This window comes from Sorex araneus, chromosome 10 (assembly GCF_027595985.1).
Source record: "Sorex araneus isolate mSorAra2 chromosome 10, mSorAra2.pri, whole genome shotgun sequence".
NCBI lineage: Eukaryota > Metazoa > Chordata > Mammalia > Eulipotyphla > Soricidae > Sorex > Sorex araneus.
Window position 1 is genome coordinate 24,008,504 of NC_073311.1, and position 18,296 is coordinate 24,026,799.

The following is an 18,296-nucleotide window of genomic DNA, read 5'->3' on the forward strand; positions in this document are numbered from 1 at the left end:
GAAGAAGAGAAAAAATATAATTAAATAAAACAGTAATTTAACATAACATTTGGAAGAATAATACTGATAGAAAATACATCACCAATGAAATATTGTAATTATCTATAGTATATTTTGTTGATATACACCTGGAAAAGGAAATACAAAGATGTGGGGAGAAAAATTCTTCTGTGTTCTGTACTCAGGGCATAAGACTCCTGGTTCTGAGCTCAGGGATCACTCCCGTTGGGCACAAAGAACCATATGAGATGCTGGGTATAGAATCAAGGTTGGCCATGTTCAAGACAAATGCCTTACCCGTTGTACTGTATCTCTGATCCTGAGAAGAGTGTTCTATACATCCCAAAGTATAGCTTGAGTTAAATATCTAAATAACGATCAGACCTGTGAAAGGTATCATAAAAATAAACATGACAAGTAGGGCACTTGTTTATAATCCTGGCATTGTCTTATCAATTGTAAGCCTTTAGTACCAGTGCCAATAATCAAGGTATCCCAAAGAAGCCAGAAGCATATGTTTTATAATAAAATATTTTATCTTTTAATATTTATGACTGGTTTAATTTTTTGATTTAATTTTTTTTAGAAAGTAAAGAAAAATGTATTGGAAAGTAGAAGAGAAAGGAAAAGGAACTCCCATGTGGGGAAGAATTTAGTATAGGAGTAAAATCAATTTTTAAATCACTCATATACCAATAAACAAGACAAGTAAGTACGCAAAGGCCACCAAATGGTAGTTTGGGACTATATTGAAAAGTTACATCTTTCACTAAAAAATTACTTTTCTGTGATACTTCTCATTGTTGTTTCAAAGCTATCTGTAATGACAGAGATGAGATAACAAAAACCTACAATAAGAAATCAAAGATAAACAAATAAGGAATCAAGTTTGAAAGAAAGAAATACTGGGATCAAAAAAAAATAGTCAATACCTTAGTCTTAATTAGAAGATTTAGCTATTACTTCACACAGAACATATTTATTTGCTATTTCAATAATAATAATAATAATAATATTTCTAGTAATTATTTGTATAAACTGTATAACTAAAGAAAATTGTAAAGGAAGAGATATTAAAAGGATCAAGAGGGAATGATGTGATTAAGACATTTCCATCAAAAGAAGTTGACTTTAATTAGATTCAATGGGGCAGTGAATTTTTACATGCATATTTTATTAAAAACCTTAAGTGACAAGGCATCACAAGAAACAATTGCAAGGAAGATAGATTTTCTTCTGTCTAATGAATATGTTAAATAAAATACTTCTCCTACCCAGCATCCCTTTGAGAAACAACTACTCCCCAATTCTAAATAGAGACATGAAAATTGCTTCATGTCGTAAGAATCTGCCAGAGAACCATGGTAACATAAATTCTAGAAGAGTGAAGATGGTAGAGTCTGAGTTCAATCCATAAAGCTGTCACTGAGAAGTGTTTTAATTAGATAGTATACATACCTGAAATTTAAGTCTCTGTCTCATAAAAACTAAGATAACAGGGATGGAGACGGTACAATGGGTAGAGCATCTGCCTTGCATTCAGCAGACTAGGTTCAATCACAAGAACCCTCTAGGGAGCAATGATTGGGGCCAGGCATAATCCCAGAGCTCGGAGCCATTGGTAAGCCCTGAGTACCTGCAGGTATGGTCCCCAAACCAAAAGAACAATATACATAAGATATCCTGATTAATGTGTCCACATTAACTCTATTATTAGTAAAATACCCTCCCCACTTCCCAGTTGAATTTCTTTATTCTAACATCAACCATGACATGAACAAATCACCTGAAATATTTAATTCACATATACTTAACATTTATAGTAAATCATCTAAGTAAATTATATAACTAAAGCATGAAATATACATATAAACTAGAAAATAGAATTAACATGTAGATAAACATGTAGATACATATAATTTTGTAGATTTTATAAATCTCAATATAAATTTAATAACCCCTCATTTTATAAGAATATGATCATGACAAAAATGATTTTATTTAAATTACAAGTACATTTTAAAGGAAAGAAAATGGTGTTAATGACACTTTGTGTTAGCACATGTCTTATCACTCAATGGCATAAAAATTATGCAACAATGGAATTTATGATGGGGTTTTCAAAAGATTCACTGTATTCACTGTATCACTGTCATAATAGAGAAATTCACTAAAAGTATTTTATCAATTTAATTGATGAATTTATCACATTTTTAAAGTTCTAACAATTTTTTAATATCATAAATAACTTTAATGCCATATTTCCAAAATTACAAGTATTTTCTGATGAGCTATATTGAGAAAAATAAAGCAAAATTGTAAATTAAAAGATGGAAGAAAGCAATATTTATGGAATACAATGCATTGAAGTAAAAAGCAAACTATTAACTCAGTTCTTAACAACATAAATTTGCATTCTCATTCTGTTTATTCAATATAAATCAGTTTCTAAGCTTATGTTCTATTTTGAGTACAAGATGAAAAAGAGTGTTCCCCTTGGATAGTACCCATGTTGACATGGCTTATCCATCAGTGATAAAAAAGGGAATGCTTAAGGTGTGAATAACGAGCACAATGTACATGAATGATTGATGTTTTAAAATTAATAGAAGAAATACACATTCTTTGAGGATTTCTAACTTAACTAAAAATGGGTCAATCTTCTTGATCATTGTTGATTCTTTATCTACAAGGACAAATTGAAATCCTTAACAAAATCTATCATGCTATTTAAATGTCTTTTTATACTGATAAGAGCAAAAGAAGGCATCTAAAAATACACCATGACTTCCTTGAAAGTTTAATTTACTGTGATAATGATGTTATCTGCTTGATTAAAGCATTCAGCATAAAGTAATTTTTACTAGGCTATGAAATTTGACCATTTATAAGTAACTTCATAAATTTGTATTTATATTTAATAGCTAATCAAATAGCTACTACTTATCAAATATTTACAATATATCAGACACTCTTTAATGTTTTATATGTATTAACCATTTTTGACCTCACAAAGTATTTTCTCTAAAAAGTAAAATTTTCATATGACCTTCACATCATTAGAAGCAATGAAGAAACAGGTTTATAAGATAATATTGTATGACTACACATCTGTTACTTTAGTAGCAGTTATAGAGGGACAGTCTTACCTTGACATAAGCTCCTAATCTTGCACATACTTAAATGGAACATCATGGTAAGACTAAATTATTGCTGCTCTTACTCTCAGGTGGATGTCCTGTGAATTCCCCCAAAATAAAATAGGTTTTTGCACTGCCACCAATGAAAAATATATTTTAGACCTGACTTCTCCCTACCCCAAATTCATCTTCAGGATATAAAGCCCACCAGGAATGATTTCCAAGTGCAGAGCCATGACTAAACACCAAGAACCACTGGATGTGGCCCCAAGGAAACAAACAAATGGATTGGTTGCATTATAAAATTGTCTCCCCCTCAGAGCACTTCATTATTTTTGTTGTCTGTCATCTGGTCTACCCAACTCAGTACAGTCCCATGAGGCTAGAAATAAGTCACTATTATGGCAAAACCAGTGGAAGATTTAAGGCAGGACTCATTCAGTCGGGTAGGTGGTGAAGAATCACATTCAGGAATGATCCTACATATGCATGATCCTGAAAGGATGCTGAGAAGTAGGTACATTACTCTTAGATTCCAGAAAGAGCAAGGATGGCAACTCCACAATCCAGCTGGAAATGAGTGACTCAAGTTTGCCCCTTATTTTTATTACCCTAATCCAGTCCCTTCTAAGGGTATGAGACGTTGAAACTAGAGTGATACTGCTTATACTGCATGTGTCATAAGCCCTTTAAATTCACTTTAACTCATTCTCTTTCCTCCAGTCCAGTCTACGGAAGTATGGCAAGCCAGTCAGACACATGCTCAAAAACCACTGCTCAGGAAGTTTCTGTTGCTTAATTTCAGAGTTACATAGCCTCCATTACATGTATCATCACGAACTACAAATAAAATATTAACTAGGATTTTTAATTAGATAAAATTATTGTTAAAATATATGTTCAGAAAATAGAAATTTCACTTTCCTGACCAAGGAGGAAGGGAGGATATTGGCTAGTCCTCAGCATAAATTGTGTTCGGAAAGTTTTTTTTCAATATTGGAAAGTTCCACTCATGTGATTAAAACAAACAAACAAACAAAAAACTAAGTCCAAGCAGAGTCTCTTGCCCCTGCTACTGGCTGTCTTCACGCGGCCCCTCGTAGTGGGGTAAGTTAAGTTTCCCTCCCCACCCAAGAAGAACCACGGCAGCCAAGACCTCCAGAACCCAGCCACAGCCATGCTCAAGGCCACTCTCCACACATTCGTGCAAGCCTAACGCATGAAGGAACCAGCAGAGGAACCCAGTACCCAGTGTAGGAGTCGGGGCTGAGATCTACAATCCTGCTCGGATTGGGACTGGGCCTCCTCCACCCAGACCCATTTTCCAGTAGCTTGGCAGCCACACCCACAAACTGCACCCTGTAATCCCATCAATGGTCAAGATCTAGAGGCTACAAAACAAAGCTCCCAGAAGTGCACAGCTGCATTTGCAGCTATATGACCTCTTATAGCCTAGTTCTCCCTCTCAGAGAACCTGGCAAGGCACTGAGAGCATCCTGCCAGTACAGCAGAGCCTGGCGAGCTCCCCGTGGCGTATTCATATGCCAAATACAGTAACAATGATGAGTCTCATTCCACTTACCCTGAAAGAGCCTCCAATGTGGCACCACTGGGAAGAACGAGTAAAGAGAGGCTGCTAAAATCTCAGGGCTAGGACGAATAGAGATGTTATTGGCTCCCGCTCGAGCAAGCAGATGATCAATGGTATGACAGTGATACAGTGATACAGTGAAGTCCAGGCTGGCCCTTGAAAGTACTAAGGCTTTGGGATTTTGAATGTAAATATTTACTTCCTACAATCCTACCATCTGAACTCCTTAAACTATATTAACAATATTTGTCGCCTAGTATTAAAAAAAGGTCCTTCTGTTGTTCCTGTATTTTTTCTCTATCTGCTTCTCCCCCATATATTCTTTATAAGTCAGAAATATTGACTCAAAATACTATTTAGATTTCTAATCCAAGTTTCCTAGTGATATAAATATTAAATTAGATTACAATTGTACCAGTGTATCCTGCAATGCTATCTGTGATTTGCCCGTATCTCTGATTAATATCTTTATCATGATTTATTTCTTGGGTATCAATCCAGTGACGCTGGTCCCACTTCTTTTCCTAAACAGTCCAAATATGACTGTTTTCTCAGGGCCTTTGCACATGTGTTTCCTGTTCCTTAAGAAGTTTTTACCCTCAAAAATCTCCTATTTAAGTCATTTACTTAATTCATAGCACAGTCTGTGTGAAACTCTCAGAAGACTGACTCTAAGCCTGTCCCTATATAGATAAAGATATCAATATACAAATGAAAAACAAAAATATGATAGCAGGGTATTTAAGAAAGGAATACTTTATAGAGGTATGAGTTGTTTGACAGATCAAAAAAAATGAATGAATACTAGCAACAGCTAGATTTCAGAGTCACTCTCTACACCCCAGAAATAATCACTCAGAGTTTAAGATAAAATGTCAAGATTCAGCAGGAAGTAAACAACTTTCATCAGCCTCTAGGTCAGCATGCCAAGTATACTTTGTGAATGAATGAATGAATTAATGAATGCAGTAATTTGGTATAGAATATTTTTATAAAATATTCTAACGTGGTATTTAAAAAATAAGGTTATAAAAACATGGTTGAAGGGGATATTTACACAACAAATTTTTATAGAATGCCTGAAAGAACAAACTAATAAATGATTTGCCAAAGGTCACACAGCTGGTGAATGCCAGATAGAAACTTTGATATTCAGGAGATTATAATTTCAAGCTGTATGAATTTTCCATCTCATCATATATCACTGAGACATTCCCCCCTAAAGGAAGAGGCATTTAACTCTGCATTATCTCATATGAAAGCAATGAACTCCTTATATCCAAAGGTTTTTAAGTTTATCAGAAACCAATAAATAAAAATGATTTAACAGACAATAGACAATACATTAAATGAATTTTCTGGTGAAATACTGTCCACATTTTGGATTAAAGACGTGCTACCTTAAATGCTGTAAAATCAATATGTCAATTCTTGAAATTTTTATAAACCATGTGCTTAGCATTAATAAACAGTTCCAATGAATTTAGCTGAGATGAATGTTTATTTTTAACATAACAACTCCTAGTTTATAAGAGCCCAATACTGGGAATGAGTAATAGTCAGAAGACACATCAGGAAAAAAAATCATTCAGCTTTTCACATCATGCTCAATGGGAAAAAATTGTTTTTTTCTGTTGGCCACAGAACAGCAGCTACTTGAGGCAAGCATCCAAATAACGAAGCTGAGTTTGTTAATGAGGGATCTTCCTCCTCTACCAGACTTTAGCTGTTTGTGTTTCCCTGGCAACTTTAAAGGGTAAATTTCTTGGGAGGCAGAGAACAAGTGGGAAATACACAGATTTTATAAAGTGTCTTCCCTATGGAAAGCATCCTACATACTAATTATTTTTTAAAGGATATTAGCTACACTTTTATTTTGAACATATTACAGCACAAACTGACTTCCCGCCCCCTGTCCCCCCTTGAATAACACGTTCAGTCCTTTTAAAAAAATGTATCTCTGGGCTGGACTTGCGAAATAGTACAGTGGATAGGGCGTTTGCCTTGCATGAAGCCAACCCGGTTTGATTCCTCCATCCCTCTTGGAGAGCCCGGAAAGCTACCAAGCGTATCCTGCCCACACGGCAGTGCTTGGCAAGCTCCCCATGGCCCATTCAATATGCCAAAAACAGTAACAACAAGTCTCACAATGGAGACGTTACTGGTGCCCTCCGAGCAAATAGGTGAACAACGGGACAACAGTGCTATGTCAGCAGCACTGCTATCTGTGGGCTGGAGTACTTTGGGTTGAGTACTTACCCAACACATAGCGATCCTAGTTCAATCTTCAGCATCCCTTATGTTCCCCTAAGCACTGCCATGAAGAATTGCTAAGTCCAGAGGCAGGAAAAAGCCCTGAGAATTGCCAGGTGTGGTCCACAAGTAAAACAAAACAAATAGAACAGTTTGAGCTTAGAGTCCTATGTTGGCCACTAGAACCAGGTGATGACAATGTTAAGATCACAACCTTTAAAGAGTTCTGGTAGGGAGTCTATTGGGGAGTTAGAATGTCAGACAAGCTTGTATTTTACACATAAATTGGATACAGAAGAAGCACAGGACACCATACTGAAAATTATGTCTGGGAACCCTAGTACTTCAACTATCTTTCAGTGCTAAGGAAATATCCATTTGCAGAACAAAATGAAGATTTCTGAGAAGCAAAACAGGAAAACCGTAAGAGATTATATGATTAACATTGCAGCATAAAATTAAGTTATAAATGTTTCATTGCTAGAATTGCAATAAGTTTGGAATACATACCTGGTAAGTTGATCCCAGGAACATGATTGGTTGACATAGCAAATAATAGTCATTGACCATGTATTGTACCAGACAGCAAGTTAAGGCTAAGAGCTCCACAGCAGTATTAAATAGAATCATAGTTCTTTTAACAGTGATTATTTCTATCATTTAAAAATGATAAAAAGACCTTAAGAATTTAAGAGCTTTGAAAAAGGTGGTATAGTCTTTAAGGGTTTAAATCTAGAATGACTGCCTGAAATGAAGCTTTTAAACAAGTAATGCTCTCTTGAATGAGTGGTGGTGTGAAAAAAAATGGAAAGGACTTTGTGACATGTCACATAGTCTTCTGGGGGAAAACATGCATATTCAATATTTATGAAAGGCATGAATAAATTTACAAGCAGTTTTCTAAAGTGATGCTAATAGTCTATGATTGGAAAAATAATATTACTGACTGAAATGCAGAAGTGGATCTAGCAAAAAAGAAAAAATTTATATATATATGATTTTTAAATCTTCTCAAAATTCAAACCTATCAAAAAAATCTTAGTCATCAAAGACATTAATGTATAATTGTTGCATTGAATCAAGTAGTATAAATAAAATTCCAAGGAAATGTGAGGTTTTAAATTTTAAAAATCTTTTCTATTGGAAGAATTATGTGACTGCTTTTTACTTGTTCATTCCCTCCTCTATGATGAGAGTATAATGGCAAAATTTTGCTAAATTCCGACTCTCTCTCATTCAACTCTTTTTGGCCAACTTTTACACAATGATGTATCCTTGTTATCTTAAATTCAATTTTGTCCAAATCAGACAGCATATCCTTTCCTCCTCTGCCATATTATTGCAATTTGCCTCCCATTCAATTTCTTCTCCAACAAGTGACCCAATTAGATTTCCAGAAGTCAATAGTCTCCCATAACTTTAGAATGCGTATTCCAAGTTAATCAATGATTCCTGCTCAGTTCAACCTTCTTCAATAGTTATCCATTCACTACTTCAACTCAAAGCCCCATATTGTTTATATACTTATTTAGTTTTTTATTTGTTTAGGGCTACACCCAGTAGTGTTTGGCACTTATTCCTGGACCTTCACTCAGGGATCACTCCTAGTGGGCTCAGCAGACAATACAAAGTGCTAAGGATTAAACCCTTATCCATTCTACTAACTCAAATGAGCCTCAAAGGCTCAATTTATTATTTTCTCCCACCCTAACTTTCAACAATCTTTTTTGAATTCTTATTTTTAGTCTCGGGCTGGAGCGATAGCACAGTGGTTGGGCATTCGCCTCTCACAAGGCCGACCCGAGTTCGATTCCTCTACCCCTCTCGGAGAGCCTGGCAAGCTACCGAGAGTATCGAGCCTCTGTGGCAGAGCCTAGCAAGCTACCGGAGCATATTGGATATGCCAAAAACAGTAACAATAAGTCTCTTAATGAGAGATGTTACTGGTGCCCGCTCAAACAAATCGATGAGCAACAGGATGACAGTGATTATCACAGTGGTTATTTCTAGTCTCACCTTCATCTGATCTCTTCTCAGAGAAGTGACTCTAAATTGTGGCCTGAGACTAAGTACAATGGTTAAAATTAAAAATACCCTACCAAATGGGTTAAGATATCTGCACACAAAACACCAGATAAAGAGCCAGTTATCAAAAGTGCATACAGCACTCAGAATATTCAGCAACAAAGAATCCAAGTATCCAATCAAGAAATGGGGAGAGAACACATCCTCTTCCATAAAACAAATCACCTCCATCAAAAGGACACATAGATTACTAATAAAAATATGGGGGGAAGAGTTTTCATCATTTTTAATTATCAGGTAAATATAAACAAAAACAACAATGAGATATCATCTCACACCCTACATGTGAGATTGTTTTCCAAAAAAGTACTGGAAACAAAGTTGGTGAGAATGTGGTATAAAAGCAATTCTCATTCACTCAGGGTGGGAAATGTTACCTTGTTCAGTGTATATGAAAAAAAAAATGTATGAAGATTTAGAAAAAAAAATGAGAATCTAGCTAGCTTACAATCAGTGATTCTACTTTTTGGCATCTACCCCCGAAACAGGAATCCAAAAACGAAAATCCCAAAATAGGAATCCAAGAAGATATAAACACCATCTATGACCATTGCAGTGATGATGAGTACAACAACCAGGATATGGACAAAACCAAATGATCAACAGAAAAACTGATCAAGAAGTTGTGATACAGATACACAATGTAATACTACGCAGCTTAAGAAAGACGAAACCAGCGCAGTGTGCTCTAACTTCAATTTGGAACTGGAGGGCAAACGGTTGAGTGAAATAAATAAGAGGAAGGTCAAGCACCAGATGATTCTCCATATCTGTTGTGTGTAAAGAAACAAAAAACAAAGGTTATTAATAATAGGAACTGATGAACTCTGGGCACTGGAGTACAAACTGAGAAGGCCAAAGAGGGGAAATCCGATATTACAGCTGACAATGAAGCATGTGTAGGTGTGTTCTTGGCACTTTGGCGATGATGAGGGGAAGTAACTACATAGATCAAGACCAATACATATCAACATCATTGTTAAAGACATTACCTTAAACATGGTAATTTTTTAAAGTATGTCCTGAGAATCAGTAGCCTCAATGTTTCCTGTGAACTTGTTTGAAACACAATGTTTTAGACTCCTGAGGAATTTTTCAGTGAGAAGCACTATTTCAAAATGGGAAGTTTCAAATATAAATAAGCTAATCCTGTTCATAAAACTCTTCATAAGGTCCCCATTTTTTTCCAGGAAGGAAAAGTATATAAACTCTTTTGGATGAGTTTTTTCATGACTTAGTTCTGTACTACTTTTCACACTCACTTGACTTTGTTTACCTTCTCAAGTAAATTTTATACTTCTAGTATAATAAACCCGGCACTTGTTTTCTGTGTCATGTTTTCTTGATTTTAAGCTTCTGTACTGCTGTTCCTCTTGCCTAGAAAGCCAGCCTCCTCCTCCAATAAATCTTCCTCACCCTTTGAGACTTAACACAATCATCTCCTCCTCTCAGGAGACTTCCCTGTGTCCTGTGGCTAGGGTAATGGCTATGCTGTTCCTTCCAGGGCTTCTTTCTCCCTGCTACATCACAACTCTGACTCTCATTTATAAGGTCGATTCTACTCTGTGTCTTTGCCATTCATTTAAGGACTAAATCAGCCCAGTGTCACACTCTCATAGCCCCAGAATAACTGAGCATGACTAATAACTGTTAATGAATTTGATAAATTAATGTTGAATTTAGCTTCACATGGGTCCTCCTCCAGGGAATGAATAAAGCTGACAGCACTTGGAATTACTCTGAAGTATGCATTATTCTATATTAATAGATTTGCATTCCATTTATATATAGGTTTATAAGGCAGCCAATAAGAAACTTATCTTTGAGATGACTATTACTGAATGTCTGAGCGGCAAGAATGATAATAATTAATTCTTATTCTTAACACAAAGAGCCTGAAGGACAGCCAGCAGCCCTTTGATTCTACCTCAAGTCTGTCAAATGCAAAAACCTGTGAAGAGAGAAATATTTTAGGGTAAAAAGCACAACTTCAGTTTAAATTCTGCCTAGGTGTGTGATTTAGAGCTAACTGTCTTAAATTTCTTATATTAAATAAGTCAATGAACTGTGACCCATCTAAGAAATCTTATGATACTCATTATATTTCATGTTTATTTGATAAGAAATAATAAGTATTAATATTACTTGTTATTCTCCATGAAATTGGTAACATGCTGAAACACATGAGAAAAGTAGAAATAGGCTATGAACACAGATTAAAGTTCCTTAAAACCTATTTGAACACCCCAACACAGATTAATTTTAGGATTGATACCATAGCGGGTAGGGCATTTGCCTTGCATGCAGCCGACCTGAGTTCGATTCCTCTGTCCCTCTAGGAGAGCATGTCACGCTACAGAGAGTATCCCACCCAAATGGCAGAGCCTGGCACGCTACCCATGGAGTATTTGATATGTCAAGAACAGTAACAATAAGTCTCACAATAGAGACGTTACTGGTGTTCACTTGAGCAAATCGATGAACAATGGGACTATAGTGCTACAGTGCATAAATTTTGAGCATATATTTCTTAAAAATTTAGATCCTAAATACATAATTTACCTCCTTAGCCCCATAGTTTTTAAGCATGGCTTTGTTATAAGTTTTCATTAGTGACACCTTAAATATGTAAGTTTTAATTTTTACTACTAAAAATTGAGGACTGGAGCAATAGCACAGCAGGTAGGGCATTTGCCTTGCATGTGGCTGATCCGCATTCAATTTCTTTGCTTTGTCCCTCTCAGAGAGCACAGCAAGCTACCGAGAGTATCCCGCCCGCATGGCAGAGCCTGGCAAGCTACCGTGGCGTATTGGATATGCCAAAAACAGTAACAACAAGACTCACAATGGAGACGTTACTGGTGCCTGCCCAAGCAAACTGATGAACAACAGAACAACAGTGCTAGAATGCTATTAAAAATTGAACAATTTTGTGATGCAGAGATTGATCATTGATTGGATTAATTTCATAGCATGTAGCTACACAGATTTTTATCTCTTAATCTATACTGACTTTGCACATGACCCACATTGGGCAGCATTAAGCCTATCAGAAATGTACATTTGCAACTGACAGGAAAGAGCCAAGACTTAAATGATGATAAGATTGGGGCTGAAGTGATAGCACAGCTGGTAGGGCGTTTGTCTTGCATGTGGCCGATCCAGGTTCGATTCCCAGTATCCCATATGGTCCCCCAAGCACTGCCAGGGATAATTCCTGAGTGCAGAGCCAGGAGTAACCAATGAGCATCGCCGAGTGTGACCAAAAAAGCAAAAAGCAATAAAATTAAATTAAATTAAATTTTAAAAAAATGATAGAATGTTATAACACATAATATATATATAATTCCTGGGACATTTACACATCATTTTTTGCTTGTTGTATCAGAGGCTCTTGGGGCTATAGAGGTCATTCAAGGGCCTCGTTTGTACGTGGGAGCCCCGGATTCATTCCTAGATGTTGAATTGCCTAGGATTCAATCTAGGTATTCTTCCCCAGAACATCCAGGAGTGACCCCTAAGCAGAGCATAGACAGCTGTCCCTAAGTATCCTTGGGTGGGGCCCCAAACAAAGAAAAAACAAGAGTCAGAGATCCTATTACAATGAACTCAATCAATTTACAAATTAAAGCTTCAATTATATGATGCTTGGTCCCTTCTTCTGATACAAAAAGACAAGTAAACTACTAGGGGATATTGCAGTAGCCTATCATTGAAAACATGAGCTTTTGTTTTTCACTCAGTAAATGATAGTTTAAAATACTTTCAGAGTTTAAGAAACTGGAGATTATTCTGTCTGAGGTGAAGTTTTTAAAGGAAAGAATAAATACAACTTATCTATGGCCCTCATTATCTGCAACTCCACTGACAATACTTCTGACTTATAAATAAGTGCAAGGAAAAACTGCTTGTGAAATAACAAAACAACACAATTTGTTAAAAAATATAGAGAAATATTTCTAATAAGATTTAGCTCCATGGAACTGAAGTGGTAGCACAGTGGGGAGGGCGTTTGCCTTGCACGTGGCCGACCGGGGTTCGATTCCCAGCATCCCGTATGGTCCCCTGAGCACCGCCAGGAGTAATTCCTGAGTGCAGAGCCAGGAGTCAGCCCTGAGCATTGCCGGGTGTGACCCAAACAACAACAACAACAAATAGCTCTTACTAGATTTTAAGTAGCAGCCCAATTAACATAATTTTTAAAAACACTCACGAGAAATTGGCAAGAAATCAGATGAAACATTTTCAAATTCAGTTAAGACCACAATATCAGAAATGTTTGGCATAGATAGTATTCTTAGATCAATATTAAGTATTACATGTTCATAATTTAATTTGGGAAATAGTCCAAAGGAATCAAGAAGAACCAAGAGGGAAAATGAGAATTTGAAATAAATAAATTTAAAATATAGTAACTATTGAGTCAGAGAGATAGTATAAGCATTAAAGAGTTTGTCTCTTGTGAAACTAACCCAGGTTTGATCAGAATGCCAGGTGCGGCCCAAAAAAACAAATCAAGATCAAGCAAAAATAAAACTATGACTAACATTATATACAAAATTTTTCAAGAAAAATGCCTGATTTGAATCTATAAAATATGTAAAGCTATCCTTTTGCCTTTCTACTTCTTCAGGGGAAAAATTTTCATTAAGATCTTTATTACAAGAAGTAAACTTCAAACATAATTCTTATTTGTTCTGCTTCCGAAATAATACAAAGCAATTAAAACATTAACTGGAAGTTACAATAGGAAATTGAAATTTTCCTTCTGAACAGTTACATTGAGCTTTGATGTCACTAGAGTTCTCATATAAATATATGTTTGCAATATTATATTCTAAAAATCCTATTAGATGAATAGAAATGAAATAGGCTTAAGTTGAAGCATAAAATGCATTGATACAATATTATTAGATTAACTTTGAAAAACATAAAATGCAAGTCTTCCAACTTGGAAATTTGAAGTTAATGAAACAGTATTCTATAGTCAGTTCATATTTTATGCAGTTTTGTTTCCTCTGTCTGATCACATTAAAAAAGCAAACTGCAAACGAAGCTTCAACATTTAAAATATACTTTGATGTGCTGAGATTGAATTAGAATATTTTATATTCATATCCGTTCTTCCCTTAATATTTTTGGAATATGCATTTTACTATTCATTTCTTCTTCCTCAAAGCAGCTGAGAATATTACACAGTCTAGTAAGAATTCCAAAGGGGTCACAATGCTGTCTCAGGATCAATGCAGTGCAAAGAATTTAAATTTGTCTCTTAACGTCACCCAGAAAAAATGCAGAGTCCCCAGCAACAGTACCATACTAGTCCACTGTGCATGGCATTGAAAAGTACTGTAGCCACTGAGTTACTGTGTCCAGCATGGACAGACACATTTGCTCCAACATACTTGACATTTACTAATACCCAGCCGACAATGTAAGGTCTGCCTGTGGCTGATCACTCTTCCATTGCCTCCAACATCCCCCAATTGGATTGTAGATTCTGAATGTACAATGTAGCTGCAATAAACTCAATATTAAAATTGTAATCTGTCACTGTCATCCCGTTGCTCATCGATTTTTTCGAGCGGGCACCAGTAACGTCTCTCATTGAGAGACTTATTGTTACTGTTTTTGGCATATCCAATAGGCATGGGTAGCTTGCCATGCTCTGCCGTGAGGGCGCGATACTCTTGGTAGCTTGCCGGGTTCTCCAAGAGGGGTGGAGGAATCGAACTCGGGTTGGCCACGTGAAAGGCGAACGCCCAACCACTGTACTATCGCTCCAGCCCATAAAAAAATTGTGATCAGGTACGGAAATTTAGCACAGCTTATGAGGCACTTGCCTTATATGATGCTGACAACCTGGGTTTGATCCCCAATGCCCTGACCACCCACAGAAGTGATCATTGAGCAGAGCCAGAAATAAGACCTGAGCACTGTCAGGTGTGGCCACAATACGTAAATGAGTGATCAAGAATAGAATTGGAATAATGAATTTTTGCTTGGTGCAAGGATCAGGAAGTTATTGTTGAAAAGGTCACGTTATTGTGAAAAATATCTTCAAATTCACAAGCAAGAAGCTAAATTAGATCATTGAAAAATGTAAAAAAAAAAAAAAAAGGTTTCTGCCAGAATTGGTAAATATACTGGGCCCTGCAATATGGTTGTAAAAATTTACTTCTTTTTTTCTAAATATTTTCTTATTGTAAATATGCTTAACACAGGATCTATAGTATTGGAGAAAAATAATATACAACAAAGCATTTGGGGCAAAATAGTAACTATACCCTGACAAGCTATATAGGATACATGGTCCAGTACTTGGGCCCAGAGTTGCTGGGGGTCACTAAGGCCATACCTCGCAGTGCTTCAGGGACCATGCAGTGTCAGGGATAAAACTTAGGTCCTAACACATGCAGGTCAAATGCCTCATCCCTGTGAGCTATCTTCATAGACTGCAAAACACAGTTTAACTACCTCCAGGCAAAATGCTACAAAGTGTATCTGGGATACAATATAACAAAATTTATATCTATTGATTTCATATATAGGCATCAAGCTTATTTGTTATATACATATATACATACACACATATCCACCTCTCTGAGCACTGAAGTAACACTAGTGTGTGCTGCTGCTGTGGCTTTGACAGTTCTGTGGTTCATAATAGAGTAACCTTGCTGAATTTTCCCTAGGACTGATGGACTTTATTTTGCATGTCTTCACGAAGTATTAATGTTGTGCCATATGGCAGAAGTCCCTTCTTTTAAGATCTGTATATTAGTTTATTGTGTGGATATGCTTCTTTATTATTCATCTACTAGCTTAAGAATATTTAGTTTTTTTTCCATGATCTAACTATTGTCAATAAAGCTGCAAATAAGTTGGAAGTGCTAAAATCTCTTTGAGGATAAATATTCATACATACAATAGCATCTATATCTCTAATTTTTTTAAGAATTTCCATGTAGTTCTCCACCATTTCTGTTTTGCATTTCTTCTAATAGTGTATAATCTCTCTGCTTATTAACACACAAAAAAATAAACAAAGCATACCACACACTTGTTCAAATATTCTTTATGACAGTGTTTAGGGTACTTGAGAAATTGTGAATCCTGAACGTTAATTCATTCAAGGAAAGTGTAGAATTTTAAAGCCATCTACCTCATCCTACCACATGGGAAAATTTAAAATGTAAGCCAAAGTAGGCTTGAACTGGATCACAGGAACTATATTAATATCTCATCTTTGAAACAGACTCCTCTTCTTTAGCCACAGAGCTTCCACCACCTAGTGATGCTCAATGGTTACTCCTGGTTTTGCGCTCAGAAATGACTCTTGGCGGTGCTCAGGGGACCATATGGGATGCTGGAAATCAAACCTGGGTCAGCCTCGTGCAAGGCTGTGCTATCGCTCCAGCCCCAAATATGATTCTTAAAAAAACTATAAGCTATGAAAGATGCTTAGAGTAACTGGCTAGTCTAGGAGAAGCAAGGCCTTTTAAAAATATCTACCAAAAAGTAGCCTCTCAGTTTTCAGTTGCAGAAAATTCCACATTATACATTATTCTTTTATTTTATAGCATTAAAAGCTAAAACACAAGGGAAAGGGTAGCAAATTACTGTAATTAGTCATTAACAGTAAGTGAAGCATTTCAAAAGATTCTATTGGATCATAAGCAACTCCTATACAAATACATCATAAGGAAGATTATTATTAACTCTTTAAACGTACACATTTGCATTTGGAAATGTCTTACATTGAATCCAGCAAGCACCTATGCATGGATAATAGTTCAAAGCAAACTTTAATCAGCCACAGGAAAGAGATATGTAATTCTTAATCAGGAGTAACATTCAGTGAATAATTCCATAGTCCCATCCCTCTCCCCCCAAAGTCACTCTGAAAAGGGAAAGATAAGGAAAACATACATCTTACTAAATTTAGATTATTGTTTTGGATGTGTGCTTTAAAAAAAACTGATAAAAGACTGTTAAGTAGCACTTGGTGACTTCATCTCCTGCTTTGCTTTTGGATAGCAGGGGAAATCTGTATTTAAGTTTCCTTCAATGTCTAAGAAAATAATTTTTAGGGGGGTGGGAGAGGCTTATTATTGAGTGTTGATACTTTGAAGCAATGTATCAGTGAAGATATGCAATCTGATCAAGAAAAAGGAATTTATTTGGAATTATATATGAATGATTTGGTCAAATTGACACAGAAGTGTGTTTAAAAAGCACTGTGATTTTGGCTAAGGAAAATACCACACAGAATATGAATGACTCATACTTTATAACCTGAGATATATTTTATAACAGATAAAAAATGTCCCTCAAAAATGTCTGACCATAACTTTGAGATACCACCTCACACCACAGAGACTAGCACACATCCAAAAGAACAAAAGCAACCGCTGTTGGAGAGGATGTGGGGAGAAAGGGACCCTTCTTCACTGCTGGTGGGAATGCCGACTGGTTCAGCCCTTCTGGAAAACAATTTGGACGACTCTCAAAAAATTAGATATTGAATTCCCATTTGACCCAGCAATACCACTGCTGGGAATATATCCCAGAGAGGCAAAAAAGTACAATCGAAACAACATCTGCACATGTATGTTCATCGCAGCACTGTTTACAATAGCCAGAATCTGGAAAAAACCCGAATGCCCCAGAACGGATGACTGGTTGAGGAAACTTTGGTACATCTATACAATGGAATACTATGCAGCTGTTAGAAAAAAGGAGGTCAAGAATTTTGTAGTCAAGTGGATGGGCATGAAAAGTTTCATGCTGAGTGAAATGAGTCAGAAAGAGAGAGACAGACATAGAAAGATTGCACTCATCTATGGTATATAGAATAACAGAGTGGGGGCCTAACACCCAAGAACTGTAGAAATAAGTACCAAGAGGTTGACTCCATGGCTTCGAGGCTGGCCTCACGTTCCGGGGAAAGGGCAACTCAGAGAAGCGATCACCAACTACATTGTAGTCGAAGGCCATGTGGGGGAAGGGAGTTGCGGGCTGAATGAGGGCTAGAGACTGAGCACAGCGGCCACTCAACACCTTTATTGCAAACCACAACAGCTAATTAGAGAGAGAAAACAGAAGGGAATGCCTTGCCACAGTGGCAGGGTGGGGTGGGGGGGAGATGGGATTGGGGAGGGTGGGAGGGACACTGGGTTTACGGGTGGTGGAGAATGGGCACTGGTGAAGGGATGGGTTCCAAA

The 18,296-nt window shown here is 36.5% G+C and overlaps 1 protein-coding gene across 17 annotated transcripts in view; it reads right to left on the bottom strand.

Annotated features, from left to right (window-relative positions):
- PPFIA2 (PTPRF interacting protein alpha 2) overlaps positions 1-18,296 on the bottom strand; it is a 469,663-nt gene that overhangs the window by 363,444 nt on the left and 87,923 nt on the right. The gene's annotated exons all lie outside the window — the stretch shown is intronic.